The 17,743-nt window shown below is 38.1% G+C and overlaps 1 long non-coding RNA gene across 3 annotated transcripts in view; it reads left to right on the top strand.

Annotated features, from left to right (window-relative positions):
* The window catches only part of LOC106841644 (uncharacterized), a 145,409-nt gene that overhangs the window by 80,107 nt on the left and 47,559 nt on the right, over positions 1 to 17,743 (top strand). For all 3 annotated transcript variants that reach the window (XR_011493208.1, XR_011493207.1, XR_011493206.1), the window contains one exon: positions 13,800 to 13,864. This is a non-coding gene — a long non-coding RNA (uncharacterized lncRNA). The remainder of the gene's footprint in view (positions 1 to 13,799; positions 13,865 to 17,743) is intronic.

Below are 17,743 nucleotides of genomic sequence, written 5' to 3'. Positions count from 1 at the left end.
GTTTAACTTTCCCCTGAGAGAATAGATAAATACTTAAGAGAGTGTGTTGAAAGCTGACATATGCTACCTTTTCATTAGAATTTTTGAAGAGTTATATTGAAAGTCTTCTAAAATAAAAATTTAGGGGCCAGCCCAGTGAAGTAGCAAAGTTCGTGCACTCCACTTCAGTAGCCCAGGGTTCACTGGTTCAGATCCCAGGCATGGACCTGCACAGTGCTTATCAAGCCATGCTGTGGCAGGTGTCCCACATATAAAATAGAGGAAGATGGGCACAGGTGTTAGCTCAGGGCCAGTCTTCCTCAGCAAAAAGAGGAGGATTAACAGTGTATGTTAGCTCAGGGTTAATCTTCCTCAAAAAAAAATTAACTATAATGTAAGCATATATGGTTTAGTAAGTCAAACCTTTACAGTATATGTTTGTTTAGTTGGTGTATAGCCTCTTTATGATGTGAAAATTCCAAAGAATAAATTATTAGAGATGCAATCAAAAATTATTAATTTACTATTTATTGGACACTTTCTATGGAAATAAATAGAAAGAAACAATATTCAAGTTCTTGTTATACAAATTTATAATCTATTAGGTTTGAAAGAACCTTGAAATAACGATCCTAGATAAAGTTGATGGAGAAGATTCATTCTTTTTTTTTCAAGATTGACCCTGAGCTAATATCTGTTGCCAATCTTTTTTTTCTTCTTCTACTCCCCAAAGCCCCCCAGTACATAGTTGTACATTCTAGTTTTAGGTCCTTCTGGTTTTACTATGTGGGACGCCACCTCAGCATGGCTTGATGAGCGGTGCTAGGGCCACACCCAGGATCAGAACCAGCAAAACCCTGGGCCGCTGAAGGGGAATTGCACGAACTTAGCTACTCAGCCACAGGGCCAGCTCCCACAATTCATTCTTGTTAGAAACTTGAGGGGAAAACTTTTTATTTAACCTTGTAGTATCTTTCTAAAAAGTACAATTGGCATGAAAGGATATAAATTTTTATATTCCATTTTGTATTTTTAACATAAAAGAATATTAAATTCAACAAAAACTTTCTTTCAGTGGGACTTTTTGCATAGTTCTGGACTTCTGCCTTCTCTGCCCTTTATCCTGGCCCAAATTTCTGCCGTAAGGCCAGGTTAATCTTTGGCTGCTCCTGCAAAGAGCCAGGGAACTCATCTATCTTTGATTGTACAAGGAGGTAATTCCTCAGTCCTCCCTGGGATTTGGGTTGGGTAAGAATGATTTATGCTGGTAGGTAATTTTATTCACATTTCTTCATTGTCTTAGAAGGCTGAAGTTGAGTAATGATGTAACCTTTAACATCAGCAGGCCTATTTAACCCTACATTTGGTTTATTTAAGTTAATACCATCCGGTAGTTGCCTATTTTGATTTTCCCGAATCTTTGAACTTTGACCCCTCTTTATTCTTGATAAACCTGGGGTCTGCCCTTACCATCCTGCTTGGTCTCTTGAGATTTGCAAATTGCAGGTCTGATTTGGTTTAGAAAAGACATTCTTGTGCGTTTTAAAAAACCTCCACCCAGCAATTACTGATACAGTCACGGAATAGACTTGAAATCACCAGTTACAGGATAAAGGAAAGATAAATCAGTGGGAGTTGTGTCTACCTGTCATGAAATCTAGTTTTTGACCCTGAGAGTTAGGAAGTCTGACGGTCACCTACTGCTTTGTACTTGGTCTTTAACTCCTCGCACTGAGTGTAGCGCCCAGTGTGTTCCGTTTGAATGGCCAGCTGCTTTGGCCAGAGGATTGCCACAGTAATGCTGGGCTTCCAGGTATTCATGTGGGTGGTGTGAAGAACTGGAAGTGTTCCCAAAATTTTCTTAGTGTTCCATAATCACCTTCAGGTCTGACTCATTTGGGGCTGTCATGTGCTGAGGCTAGAGCTGTGGATTTCAGGCAAAAATCCATCAGATGTCAGAAGTCAAACTGTCATTTCTGTCTGTCTGGAAGCCAATATCATCTCAAAGCACATTTCAACTTTAAATCCCCAGGGAAGAGAAAAGCGAGATCATTTACGCTGCATCAGTCCACAAGAATAACTTTTTATTACAGCAGAAACAGCTCAGGATCATTGTAGAAAATTAGAAAGTAGAGCAAAAATGAAAATTAAAGCCTATCACATTCCCTTCACCTCAACTCACCATTGTAACACTTGTGATAGCCGTCTGAATATTTTTCTATATGTACAAGTAAGTACATTATTATTATTATTATTAGCAAAATGATATCATACTGTACACACTGTTTTGTGACTTTTCTGTCAGCCAACCATTTCCATTTTAATAAATTTTCTTCTCATGTACTATGCAAACCATTTTCAGATTTCCCCCAAATGTCTTTAGTGCTGGTTTTGCAAGTCAGTATCCAATATGATGTCATGCATTGCATGTGGTTGTTGTAACCTATGCATAAGGAAAATTTTCCATTTCTATCAGCAGTTTCTTAGGAGATACCAAAACTGAATATTGTGTTTCATCAGAACTGATTTTAAGCAACTGACACGGATAAAACATCAGGGACTTTGAGAGACCCTTGTACATCAGAGCCTAGCTGATCCTAACTGAAGGCTTTTTCTTGACCAACAGACGATGGGGCTTGTTTTCACCAGTCTTTTACTGTGGACTCCACCCTATTCAGAGTGTTCATTCCTTAGTTAACATAACCAACACACCTATACCCCACCACCTTCAGCCCCCTGACTTGACCCCTGTGTGACTAGTCAGTGAATTTCTTTATTGGGGTGTGTTTCCTTGCCTGGTCAAGAAATAGTAAATTGACTTTGTATTTTCTTTTTCTTTGATCTCTGGTGATCTCTGCTTTATTCTTTGAACCTACAATATTAGAGAGATTAATTAGGAAGCTCTTGATGATGGTATCAGGATTATTAGGCACAATGAGTTGATCACTGAAAAGGTACGTTAAGTTGAGCCATTTGGTGACTCGCCCTGGAGAAGGTGGCTCAGCCCATGTGCCCAGCTTCCCCCTTCCAGGGCTCAGCTGATGCTGGCTTACATGTTGGCTCCTCCTCCAGGGCTGCGAGATGCCAGTGGTCCATTTTATGACGTTTTCCATTTAGGAATTCTAAATCTGTTTCTTTGAGGTTGGATAGAGCTGTCATGGGAACAATTCTTCTGAAGTTTGTTTATTTCACCAGTCTGCAGGTTTTCCCAGATTTGTTAGACAAATAGCTAGATTTTTGACCCATCTATGACAATGAGTAGAATTCCTAAGGCTTCTCAGGCTGCACCTTACATGATGCATAATTTTCTGAACTCGTCCAGGGTCTCAAATTGCATTTAGAAGCGCTTCATTTTGGTTTGACAAATCAATGTCTCTATTTCCTTTTAGCTTTAATGTAAAAAAAAAAAAAAAGGATTTATTTCTAATTTTTGAAGTACGTATTGCAAATAGTAGAGCCGTGAGTCAGGGGGATGGTCCTTCTCTATTTTTTGTGGGACATGCTGTGTCCCACTGGGCAGAGTGTTTACTTGCTTCAAGGTTTAGTTTCCTCACCGCAAAATGGAGATAACACTCCTGTGGCAGAATTATTCCTAGGATTGAAAAATAGAACTGCTGGAAAGCATTTTATGGTACTAAATAAATGTTTTATGGACTAAATAAATGTTTTGTGGACTGAAAACAATTTATTACTTTAACTTGCCATTTCTGTTATCTTTTTAAGTGAGTTATTATAAATGATCCCAAGAAATAGCTGGCAAAGCTCCAGATGTGGGGAGACGAAAAGGTGATGCAGACCTTGCTGTGCTTCGAGGCCCTTTAGTTCAAGGTCTGCAGGGCTTTCACACACCTTGGAGTCTGCCCTCTAGCAGGGCAATCAGGCTTCCCCTGAGAAAGCGACAAGTGCCAGAGGGAGCCATCTACTGAGATCACTTTTCATTACACCAGGAAAATTTTGTATTTAGAATAGAAAAACTATAGCATAACACATGTTGGTAGGAGGTAATAATCTTAGTAACAATGATTATGATGGTAATGGCTAATTTTTTGTGTATATCAACTATAGCATCAGGCACTGTTCCAAGTGCTTTATGTACATTAACTCTTAATTCTTACTCTAGCGTCATTAGGACAACACTATGATAATCATTTAGGCTGGTACTTCTTTTTGCTATTTTTACTTTACCTTTTTTGTTATGGTAAAATACATATAACATAAAGTTGGCCATTTTAACCATTTTTAAGTGTATAGTTCAGTAGCACTAAGTATATTCACACTGTTGCATACATCGCTATCATTCATCTCCAGAACTGTTTCATCTCCCCAAACTGAAACTCTGTATCCGTTAAACACTAAGTCTTCAACGGCCCCTCCCCCAGCCCCTGGAAACCACCATTCTACTCTCTGTGTCTGTGTGACTATTCTGGGTCCCCCATGTAAGTGGAATCATATAACATCTGTCCTTTTGTGTCTGGCTTATTTGACTCAGTATAACATCCTCAAGGTTCGTCTGTATTATAGTATGTGTCAGAATTTTGTTCCTTTCTAGGCTGGATAATATTTTATTGTATGTATATACAACATTTTGTTTATCCATTTATCCATCTGAACACGTGGGTTGTGTCCACCTTTTGGCTATTGTGGTTAATGCTGCTATGATCAAGGGTGTACAAACATCTCTTCAAGTCCTGCTTTCAGTTCTTTTGGGTATGTGGCCAGGAGTGGAATTTCTGAATTATATGGTAATTCTACATTTCGTTTTTTGACGCATCACCATTTGATTTTCCATGGTGGCTGTTACCATTTTACATTCTCATAAACAGTGCACAAGGGTTCCAGTTTCTCCACATCCTTTGCAATACTTGTTATTTTCTAGGCTGGTAATTCTTGAGAAAAGTCTAGCAACTTGATGGAAATAGAACAGAATTGAAGCAATTTATGGTATTCATAAATACAAAGCCTACAGTGTTGTACTTCAACAATGCATACCTTTGATGGGTAATCTTATGAGAAATTTGAACTTCTTTCAGTATTTGACTATTGCTGGGGACGTTGTTTTTAATTAATGAAAAGACCTGCAGTATGCTTGGGGAAAATGCATGAGGTTTTTATGCTAAAAATGGCTTAGATTAATTTAATTATTATTCCCACATGGGACTGAAGAGAGCTCTGTCACCTCAGGATAGCTGATCTCATTCATGTGAGAAACTAACTATTTTGAAGTCAGAACTGAACATAGTTTTACAAAAAGAAAATATTAACAAAAAAAGACATTAAAAGGTTTGGAAAAAGATCCAAAAGGCTTTCCGGACATCAAATAACTCTTACAAATCAGTTAACCAAAATGAAATAGCCATACAGGCTATGTTCATTTGAATTATTCATGGATTCAGGAGTCAAGGGGAAGGAGAGTGAGGCTTCATGAGTAAGGAAGCCCTCTTTCAGTAATATTTGCTCACCCAGACACTCAGTATATATTTTTAATGCTTTTCATATTCTATCTATGGTATTTAATCTCTTCTGAGATGGGGATCTCTATTATGAATTATTTTAAATCATTCTGCAAAATAAAATTCTTTTTCATATCAGCAACCTTTTCTTCTTTTTGAAGAAGATTAGCCCTGAGGTAACATCTGCCACCAATCCTCCTCTTTTTGCTGAGGAAGACTGGCCCTGAGCTAACATCCATGCCCATCTTCCTCTACTTTATATGTGGGATGCCTGCCACAGCATGGCTTGACAAGTGGTGCATAAGTCTGCCCCGGGGATCCAAACCGGTGAACCCCGGCTGCTGAAGCAGAACGCATGAGCTTAACCATTCCGTCAACAGGCCACCCCAGCAACCTTTTGTTTTTTGAGGAGTAAGGCGAGGAGCATGTGTTATACCTTAAAATTGGACCGTTAAAAGCTAACCGTGAAGCTTTTCAAAGATCTGCTGTCTTCTGTGGTTGTGACAGTAATTGTCCCTTTTCTGCCACTTACAGAGGATTGTGCCCTGGAGCAGTCAGCTTCCTCAGCTTGTTTCCTCTTGTTCAGAACACGGGGCTGTGTTTGCTCTTCACCTTTGCCGGGTAAACTTACTGTGAAAGAACCACAAATGTTCTCTCCTCCCTTTCTGTTGCCATCATCCATTCACACTACTAAGAGTCATTTCTTTCTTTTCTTTTTTTTTTTTTTTTTTTTGAGGAAGATTAGCCCTGAGCTAATTATTACCAGTCCTCCTCTTTTTTGCTGAGGAAGCCTGGCCCTGAGCTAACATCATGCCCATCTTCCTCTACTTTATACGTGGGACGCCTACCACGGCAGGGTGTGCCAAGCGGTGCCATGTCCGCACCCGGGATCAGAATCGGCGAACCCGGGGCCGCCGAGCGGAATATGCGAACTTAACCGCTGCACCACCAGACCAGCCCCAAGAGTCATTTTTTTCGAACGTGATGAACCAGTGATGCAAAAGCATCACAATACCAAAAAAAGTGCAGAAAGTTTGTCATAAAAATCACCTGTGAATGTCAAATCAGTATGCTGTGCACCCAAAACTAATATAATACTGTATGTCAGTTATACCTCAATAAAAAACAGGAATCATGTGTGAATCAAGAGTAACCCTAATTAGACGGTGAGGAGAGCATAAAGAATTAAAATGTGATGTGACTGAAGTTTAGACTTGGAAAGCTCATCCTTAAGTTGGAAATGGAAAGAGACAATGGAAAGGAAATGAGTATTTACTGTAAAATTACTGTGTGCTATTTATTTTCCTGGATCTTTGGATAGTCAGCTTTAATAATCACAAATGTCCAGTGAAGTGGACAGTGTCATCTGCATTTCATGTATTAAGACATCTTAGCTTATTTAGAGAGTTTAGGTAATTTTCTGGAGGTTAAAAATATAGCAGTATTTCTCTGGACCAAACACTTAGAGTTCTTTTCTTTTGAGCTTTATTTTCAGTGTTTACATCTCAGCAAGACCATTGTCTTCTTTGGTTTGATCCGCTTGTTCATTGTTGTGTCTGTGGGTCCTTCACTCAAACATATTTGGGATTTGTCTTCAAAGTCAGTTTATCACAGAAAAATAAGTATCTCTGTGCTATTGACAGTTTTGTTATTATTTGCATCTTTGCTCATTTTTCCATTTTACTGTTGTTCCTTTTTCTCTTTGAGTTAGAGAAGATATGCTTTCTTTTATGACAAATTGCAAAAGTCTTTTTCTATGTTTATCGTTTCTCTTTTGTTTATAGAGTTTTTTGCCATGCAGAATTTTTTTAAATCACATGATCATTTTAATAACTTTTTATTTGTGTTATGGCTTTGGCTTTTGTTATAATTAAGTTTAATTGAATTGCCATATTTAAAATGGTCATCTCCGTTCTTGGATTTTTAAAAACAATTATCCCATGTGCTCTTCTTGTCCTTACATTGTATCCTTTTTCTTTTTTCAGAATTTTAATCTTTCTGGAACTTATTGTAGTGTAGAAATTAAGGTAGAAATATGTTTCGCGTGGAACTGTGTCCCTCTAAAATTTTCACGTTGAACTGCTAATCCCCAGTGCCTGAGAATCTGACTTTATTTGGAAATAGTGTCATTGCACGTGTAGTTAGTTAAGAGGAGGACATAGTGGGGTAGAGTGGGCCCTGATCCAGTATGACTAGTGTTCCTAAAAAAAGGGGAAATGCAGACACAGACACCCACAGGGAGAACATCGTGTGAAGATTGGAACTATGCTGCCACAAGCCAGAGCCAGAAGCTAGGAGGGATGACGGAGCAGGATCTTCCCTAGAGCCTTCAGAGGGAGCAGGGCCCTGCCAACACCTTGATTTTGGACTTCGAGCCTCCAGAATGTGAGAAAATAAATTCGTATTGTGTAAGCCACTCAGTTTGTGGTACTTTATTGTGGCAGCCCTAGCAAACCAATAAAGAATGCAGATGATTTTTTTCCACTTGGTTATCCAGTTATCCCAAGGCCATTGGTTTGTAAAGTCACTTTTATAATATATTAAATTCATGTGTGTATATGAGTTGACTTCTGTAATTTCCAATCTGTGCCATTGTCTGTTCACAAAAGGTAACCCAGTGTTTCAGGCACGGCTGCTTTACGCTGAGCTTTGACGTCTGGTAGGACAAAAACACTGCCATGACTCTCTAGTTTTTAAAGTATGTTTCTGGCTTTTCTGGTTTGATAATTTTTCCATATGAATTTTAGAAGTTTCTTTTTATTCAGTGTTCTTAAATATTGCTATAGTGTTTCCAAGTGTGTGCTATTTTTTCCCTTTACCTTTCCTCTTTCAGAAATTATGGACTCAATCTAATTCTTTAATGATGGGGTATTTGTCTCTGCTACTTTTTCCTCTCCATTTGTATATTTTTCCTTTGGTGGTTCTTGTTACCTGGATTTTGGCATTTCTACATCTATCTATGATACTTCTTAACTCTTAAAATATTTTCTCTTTCTCTATCCTTTCTTCCTTTTTTTTCCCTGGGAGAGTTCCTCAATTTGATCTTCCAAATTCAATTTGATCTTCATTTGTATCCCTTTTACTTTTCATCCAGCGATGATCCAACTATTACATTTCTTATTCCTAATGTATTTTTAATGAAGGACTGACTTCAAGGGCACAAAATTGGATTAATCCTAATTCTTGTTCATTACACAGTCTCAAAATTTGTCCAAGTATTGCCTATTTATTAATTTACTTATAGATAATGATACGTTAAGCCCCTGTAAACCCACCGCCAAACACAAAAGTTAGAATCTTGACGATGACTGACATCTGACAATGGGTTCCGCATCCTGTGCTGCTCTTCCTTCCACCATAGGAAGTCATTAGCCTGAGTCCTGTGTTCATCATTCCCTTACTTTTTTATTGTATCCACATTTCCTAAAAAAATATCTTTTAATTTAATTTTTTTGTTAACTTTTAGAAAGGGTATCATGCTTTATGTCACTACTGAGAACTTACGTTCTTCACTTGTTATTATATTGCTAAGATTCTTCCATAGTGGTGTCTCCTGCTGTAGTTCATTTGTTTGGCTCCTGTATAATACTCCTTTGTGTGAATATTAATACATTATTTTTCATGCATTTTCTCTTTGATGGACATTTGGGTAGTTTGCAAGTTTTGCTGTTGTAAGCAATGCTACTATGAACATTCCTGTCCTGATGTACCTGTGTAAATCTTTCTCTCGGCATGTACCCAGGTATGTGAATGTTCAGCTTCTAAAAATGATATTAAACTGTTTTCCAATGTGGCTACCCCAAATTGCACTCCCTTGAGCAACGTATGAGAAATCCTGTGGATTCACCTCCCTCCAATACTTTTTATTGTCACAGCTTTTTAATTTTAGCTAAACAAATGGATTTATAATGACTTCATGTCATGGTCACGATTTGTATTTTTCTTGTCTCTATGACGCTGGGCATCTCTTCATATCCTGGTTGTCCGAATATATTTTCTCTTCTGTGAAATACCTGTTTATACCTTTTGCCCATTTATCTATCAGGTTATATCTGTTTTTCTCATTGATTAATAGGAATTATTTATGTACTGTTGATATTAATTCTTTTTGGTTGCATGTAACTTTTTATTTTAAGATATATTTGATGTAAGAATTCTAAATTTTAATAGAGTTAAATTTATTAATCTTTCCTCATAAAGTTACCTTTTTTGTGTCTTAAAAAATCTATAATAGTCTCAAGAGCCAAAAGAATTCACCTGTATATTCTACTAAGATTTTTGAAGTTTCATTTTCATCTTTGCATTGCCTTTAGGTAAGCTTGCCTGTTTTGAAAAGTTTACCTACATGGAATCATAGATTACATGTTCTTTTGTGACTGATTTTTTTCTCAATATTATGTTTCTTAGTTTCTCCATATTTTTGCATGTAGCTCTGCCACAGTTATCCATTTCATTGTTTTACAGTATTCTATTGTATAGATATTTCACAGTATATTTATTCTATTTTTATTTATATTTAAGTTGTTTCGCATTTTGGCTATTATAAATTATACGTCTCTAAACATTCTTGCCCTTTTCTTGATGTACCTTTAGGGTATCAAGGTGCATTTGTTGGGTAAATATCTAGAAGTACACTAGATGGGTCAAGGGCTTTGTTCAAATCTGATAGATCAGTAGCTCTCAAAGAGTGGTCCATAGATGCTGGGGGTCCCTTAAGCACTTTCAGGGAGTCTGTGATGTAACAACTATCGTCATAATCATAATGAGACGTTATTTGCCCTTTTTCACTGTGATGACATTTGCACTAATGTTGCAAAAGTCATGTTCGGTAAAACCTCTAGTTTCTTAGCCTCACTCAAGGCGGTGGCACCAAACTTTACTAGTAGGCATTGTTTACTACTTCACTGCTGTGCACTGGCAGAAAAAATAAATAAATGTCAGTTTCATTTAAGAATGCCTGTGAGGACATAGCAAAAACTATTAATTCTATTAAATCTCAATCCTTGAGGACGTGTCTCTTTAACATTCTGTGTGATGAAATGAGAAGTACGCAATGTATACTGAAGTATGGCGGTTCTCTCGAGGAAGAGTTCACTAAAATTTTGGAAACTTGTTTTTCTCACTGTGAGTTTAGTCAGTTTCCCATTGATTAAAGACTTTTTGGTGGGATCCAGCAGTGATAATGACAAACTTGACTTTTTTTTTAATAACGTATGATGGAATGTGTTAATATTTGGAAGATCTTTATAAGCCACTGAACGAATATTTTCCTGATGACCTGTGCATTATATTGCAAAATCATGTATGGTTAAACACTACAGTCAAACTAAACTAAACCAGTAGATCTTAATGTAACAGAGCACAAAAATTTCACTGATATGATTTCTGATTCCACGTTGCAACCTTTAAGAAACCACCACTTGCCAAGTTTTGGTATAATATCAAAGAAGAATACCCCAATTATCTGAGAATGCTAATAAAATACTCTTCACTCTTTCAACTACATATCTGTATGAGGTTGGACTTTTCTCATTAACTTCAATCAAAACAATATGTTGTTATATGTAGAGGACAGATGCTTAAGGTGGCCCCTGTGATCCCCACCTCCTGGTGTTTAAGCCCTGATGCAATCCTCCACTCTCAAGTGAGGGCAAGATCGATGACTTTCTTTTAACAAATAGAACATGGTGAAGGTGAAAGAACACACATGATCATATACTGGATTGCGTGATTACATTACTTTCAATTCTAGTGCTGTCTTGCTGGAATCTCACTCCCTTTTTGGCTATGAGGAAGCAAGTGGCCATGTTGGCAAACCCCACATGTCTAGAAACTGCAAGTCGCTTCCAGGAGCTGAGGATGGCCTCTGACCAATAACCAGCAAAAACTGAAGCTCTGAGTCCTATAGCACCATAAGGAACTGAATGCTGCCAACAATCATATGAGCTTAGAAGCAGATCTTTAATAAATAAATATTTGAAAATGTCTCAGTTTTAATTTCTAAATATGATAAATATTAATTGATATAACCTACGTGTATGGGCTGAATGTGTTCTCCCTGCCCACCTCTCGCCCCCTCCAACCAGTGCCTCAGGATGTGGCTGTATTTGGAGATGAGGCCTTTAAAGAGGTGATCAAGTTAAAATGAAGCCATTAGAGTGAGTCACAATCAAATCTGACTGGTGTCCTTATGAGAAGAAATTTGGACAGAAAGAGACACCAGGGGCTGGTGCGCAAAAAGGAAAGACTATCTGAGGACACAATGAGAAGGTGACCATTTGCAAGTCAAGGAAAGAGGGGCCTCAGGAGAAACCACACCTGCTGGCACCTTGATCTTGGACTTCCGGGCTGCAGAACTACAAGAAAATAAATATCTGTTGTTTAGGCTGCCCAGTCCGTGGTATTTTGTTATGGCAGCTATAGCAAACTAGCATGCCACATAAAAAACGTTCTTTTGAGTCATCAATAATTCTTAAGAGTGTGAAGGGGTCCTGAAAGCAAAACATTTGAGAACCACTGTGATGGACAATTGCCAAATTGTTTTCTAAAATGTTGTGCCAATTTATACTCCTGCCAGTAGTATGAGAATATTCCCATTGTTCTATATTCTCAGCAGAAAATTGGTATCGTCAGTCTTTTCAGTTTAAACAATTCTCATTTTAATTTGCATTTCCCTAATTACTTATGAGGTTGAGTACGTTTTCATCTACTTCTTGGCCATAGAACTCATAAGTGCCTGTGTTTTCATCTACTTCTTGGCCATAGAACTCATAAGTGCCTGTCAAAGGCCTTGCCCATTTTCCTCCTGAGTTATCTTTATTTTTCTTAGGGATTTGGAATTCTTACATCCTTGACGCAGGTCCTTTGTTGTTTATTTATGTTCTAAGTATCTTCTACTCTCTCGCATATGTTTTCACTCACTGATTTGTGTCTTTTTATGAGCAGGAATTCTTAGTTTTTAATGTAGTCCAATATATAAAATCTTTTTCTTTTATCTTTTGTGCTTTTTGTGTGTTTAGAAAGGTTTCCTTACCACAGACCAGGAAGCTATTCTCCTGTGCTATCTTCTAGAAATTTTATTTGTTTTTCCTTTCACATTTTGATCTAAAACCTTTTTGGAATTTAGTTTTGCGTGTGGTGTGGGATGGGTTGGAGTCTAATTGTTTCCCACGTGGGTGTACCATTGCCCTGGCGCCATCCAGTAGAAGGCTGTTCTTTCCTCACCACTCTGCAACACACTCCTCTCAAATAGCAGACATTGGTTGTATGACAGTCTCTCTGGCTAATGAGTCTCTTCTACTGGTCTGTTTTCCTATCTTGATGCCAGCATCACACTGTCTTGTTATTGTAGTTTCATAAGTCTTCATATCTGGTAGAACAATTTTTTCACCTTTTACGTCTTCTTCAAGAGCTTGACTTTTCCTAGTCCCTAGCTCTCTATTTTAATTAGCTTCTCAAGTTACGCACGTACACACACACACACACTTCATTGAGATTTTCATAGGCATTGCATTTAATCTATGGAGGATTTTGTGGAAGAATTGGTATTTTTACAATATTGAGTTTTCCAGTCCATGAACATAATATACCCCTCCATTTATTTATGTCTTCTCCAATTTCCTCGAATATTTATAGTCTTCTTTGTAGAAGTCTTGTGAATTTCTGTTAGATATATACTAGCTACTTGATGTTTTTATGCTATTATAAATGGTATATTAAAAAATATTTTCTAGCTCCTTTTACTGATTTAGGGAATTATAATTCATTTTTGTCTATTGGCCCTGTGTCCAGCAACTAAACTCACTTATTTATTTATTTTTTTGTGAGGAAGGTTGGCCCTGAGACAGCATCGTGCCAATCTTCCTCTCTTTTTTTTTTATATGGGATGCCACCACAGCCTGGCTTGACAATCAGTGCTAGGTGCACCCAGGATCTGAACCTGCGAACCCCACGCCACTAAAGCAGAGCATGCAAACATAACCACAACGCCACCGGGCCAGCGCCTCACTTATCTTTTTAAAAAAACTTCTTATTTAAAAAAATTCCAAACATATGCAAAAGTATACAGAATAGTACAGCAGACTCCCATCCCCATCACTCAGTTTGAATCATTATCAAATCATAGAATCTTGTTTCATTTCCCCACTCCCCCTCTCCAAAATACACAAAATATTTTGGGAAGTGCATCCCTGGTGCCCTGTTATTTAATTTGTATCTATGTCAGTATTAATTGAATGCATTAATTTTAAAAATGTATATGTAAATCCCTTTGGATTTTATTCCCACAAAATCATTATATTTAAATAAGATTTGTATTTCTCACTTTCCATGGCTTATACATTTCACTTTTTTTCTTGCCTTGCCATCCAGGTTAGCCCACCATTACCACAGAAGTAATGATAGCAGGCATCCTTGATTCATTCCAATCCCAGAAGGTAAGCTTCCAACATTTCACCAGTACATATGATGTTTGCTGTAGAGTTTTGTAAATGCACTTTGGTTGGTAAAGGAAGTTCTTATCTATTTTTAGTTTGCTCTAAGAGTTTTTATCTATCAAGAATGGATGTTATGTTTTATCAACTGCTTTTTCCTGCATGTATTGAGATGTTCATATGATTTTTTTCTGTAATTTTATAATTAATTGATTAATTTAGTAGTTAATTGGTTGGCTAATTGATTTTTTAATATTAAACTAATCTTGTTTTCATGGAATATACTTAAGTGCAAAGTATTAGCTTATTTTCATTTGCTGGAATGAGTATATTAATACTTGATTTAGAAAGTTGTGAGCGAGATGGCTTCATAATTTTCCCTTTTTGTAATGTCCTTGTCTTTTTTGGAATTGAAGTTATACCAGACTCCTAAGTAGAGTCAGGGGCATAGAAGAGTTTATGTTTAGAAGCATTTTACAAGGTATGAAAGAAAACAACTGAAAAAATTTTCATTTCCTTTTTAAAAATTTATTAGTGTAGTATAGATAAACAAAACAAATTTTTGTTTTTCTTTGTTTTTTACATCAAACCTTAAGAGTTAGGGGCCACCCCCATGGCTGAGTGGTTAAGTTCGTGAGCTCCACTTAGGCAGCCCAGGGTTTCACCAGTTTGGATCCTGGGTGTGGACCTAGCACCACTCATCAAGCCATGCTGAGGTCGAGTTCCACATAGCAGAGCCAGAAGGACCTAAAACTAGAATATACAACTATGTACTGGGGGGCTTTGGGGAGAAGCCCCAAAAAAGATTAAAAAAAGAATATTGACAATAAATGTTAGCTCAGGCACCAATCTTAGAAAAAACCCAAAAAACCCTTAAGAGTTAGTGGCTCACTGTCTGAGCCTATGAAAAAGCTTCTTAGGAATGCTCTAAAATCTTTGGAAAAATGGATCTGCAAAATTTCTAATGCAAGTGTCCTAGACCTCAAGCTCAAGTCTGCTGATAAGAATATGTTGAACATTGCATTATTGTGAGTTGAACACTCCAGGAGTGTGCACACACTGGGGAAGATGTCAGCATAATTTAGCATTTTCTCTCCCTTGACCAAGACTGAATACAGACCTAATAATGATTTTTTTTAATTGTGGTAAAATATACATAACATAAAATTTACCATCGTAACCATTTTTAAGTATATAGTTCAGTGGTATTCAATACTTTCACATGGTGGTGCAGCCATCACCACATCCATCTCCAGAACTTTTTCATAACCCTGATCTAAAACTTCTTACCCGTTAAACACTAACTCCCCATTCTCCCTTCCTTCAGCTCCTGGTAATCACTGTTTTGCTTTCTGTCGCTGTGAATTTGATACTCTAGGTACCTCATTTAAGTGAAATCACATAGTGTTTGTCCTTTTGTGACTGGCTTAGTTTACTTAGCATAATGCCCATAAAGTTTCATCCATGTTGTAGCAGGTGTCAGAATTTCCTTCCTTTTGAAGGCTGAATAATATTTCACTGTATGTATATACTACATTTTGTTTACCTATTCATCTGTCCATGCACATTTGGATTGCTTCCATCTTGTGGCTATTGTGAATAATGCTGCTATGAACATAAGTGTACAAATATCTCATTGAGTTCCTGCTTTCAATTCTTTTGTGTATATATAAATACTGTTTTTTGGATCTAGAAAAAGTTATTTTCAGTTTAGTTCAACCCACTGTTTAATTGAGCACCTTTGTATGTGAACCATGTCAAATCACATGGAAAATACTGATGAAAAAGAGAACAGATTCTAGCTTGTGGAAGGCTAACAAGTTTGATGGAGGAGCATTATTTAAAATAATAATAATATTTCACATTATTGTTTTATTATGTATGCCAGTAGCTTTCATTAAGGACTTGTAGCATATTATCTAGGGAAATGGGCCCAACAATAGCGTACATTCTGAATTCCTCTTTTTGTAAGGTAGCCAAAAAATAAAAGTAGGAACTATGACTGTTGAGAGTGAGTGTAGCTCTGTTGCTTAATCACTGTGTTACTCAAAGCCATTTACTGATCTCCCTGTAGCATGGGCTTGATGCTGCAGTGTGTATGCCTTGTGGTATCACTGTGGAAGCTGGAAAGGACCTCTTTCAGTGCCCTGTACAGGCACTCTCAGAAGGAACAACCTGGTGGCCCACACATACTACACCATGGAGGCTCCTGAGCTTCGGAATTCCTGGCCCTCCCTCTTGGAGCCAGAGATGGGGACCTGTTCCTGTCCACAGCAGGGGCTGGCTTGGGGGTGGAGAGACCAGCCGTTTTCAGTATCAGCCCTTGACAAGGGTTGTTATTTTTCCTGTCATGTTTGTTGGGGTCCAGCTCAAGTTTGTTTTTCTTGCAGAAAGGCAGGAAGGCCAATTTGGAACACACACAACTCACATGTCATCGACGATGTCTTGGCCCAGCACTTGGCATTGGCTCTCTGACAGTTAAAAGGCACAGGGTGGGTGAGCCCCAGCGGCCAGCACTGAGGAACAAGGAAAAGGAGGGAGAATGCAAGATTCTTATCTGCTCGGCCCGCACAGGCCCCCTCCATTCTTTTCCCCCTGCTTACTCCTCCCTCAAGGGACTTCTGGCTTCAGCTCACACAATCTCCCGCCTGGAGAGGCCCCGCTGTTCAGTGGCCGCCTCCACTTTCTGTCCACCTCTTCCTCTTACTGAATGCGTGAGGAAGCATCCCACCCTAAGGAGGGGAAAAGTCTGGATCAGCAGAGATCCATGCAGCAGTCTTGTGGGAGGCAAAAGCAGGAAGAGGGAGAAAGAGCATTTTCCATTTTGGACCCAAGACAATCATGCAGTTGTTTGAGAAAAGCTTGGTATTTTTCCACCCAGACTTGAGTAGTGATGGGAGTCACCATATAGAAATTTTCACTGGCTTTAAGTATTAGGGTGTTCAATGGAATGATATGCTCCTGAACGTATGTATGGGTGCTTGATGAATCTCCAGACCTAGCGTGTGAAGACGCTGGGCGTTCTGAAGACCGAATCACAGCATCACATGTCAGTGAAGGAGCACGCTCATTTCAGAGAACCTTGATTGGGTAAAATTGGAAATAAAAAATATGTATAAGCAGTAACATTTCCAAAATGTATTCTGACATTCCCGGTAGCTAAGTCTTCCTCGGTCAATCTCTTGGCAAATATTTTAGGGAGTTGGTGTTACTTTGAGAGTATTTAGCCTCTCGAAGTGTCAGTTTTCTTCCCTGTAAAATGACTAATGGTGGGCTTCCTTCGTGGAGTTTTGGAAGGATTCAGAGACACCGTGCTTAGCATAGTTCCTAACACCTAGTAGTCTCCCCCAAAGTGACAGCTGTTTTTGTGATTCCCGTGTGCTCATCACTTCTTTCTAAAAAATTATGGTGGCTGTAGTTAGAAGCCATGGCTTTCAAGCTGTCTTTGAAAAATTACACCTCACCTAGTGGTAGAAGATTAGCATATTAAACATTCAAAAAATATTTGTTGAATGAACTAATACCTTTATAATTGTTCCTCTTTTGCATATTTTATCTCCCAACTACACAAAAAAAGGCAGAAGCCTTGTTTTCCATTTCCTTGAGGTAAAATATATCTTTCATGTAAGATTTTTGTTGTGTTGAAGTTTCTTTTAAGATGGATTATATGTGATCCCTGCTATCTATTAACATATTTTCCTTGCTTACCAAGCCCCTCACAAATCGTATGCCAGATGAGGTAGACCACATGTCCCAAGATGGCTGCAGCAATGTCTCCCATCCCATAGGCTCTTGTGCAATGTAACCTCATCATCCCCATCAAGAGATGAAAGCTCGGGGCCGGCCCAGTGGTGCAGCGGTTAAGTTCACACTTTCTGCTTC

This window comes from Equus asinus, chromosome 12, assembly GCF_041296235.1.
Source record: "Equus asinus isolate D_3611 breed Donkey chromosome 12, EquAss-T2T_v2, whole genome shotgun sequence".
Lineage (NCBI taxonomy): Eukaryota > Metazoa > Chordata > Mammalia > Perissodactyla > Equidae > Equus > Equus asinus.
Note: the sequence above shows the minus strand (reverse complement) of the source record. Positions and strands in the feature narration are given on the sequence as shown.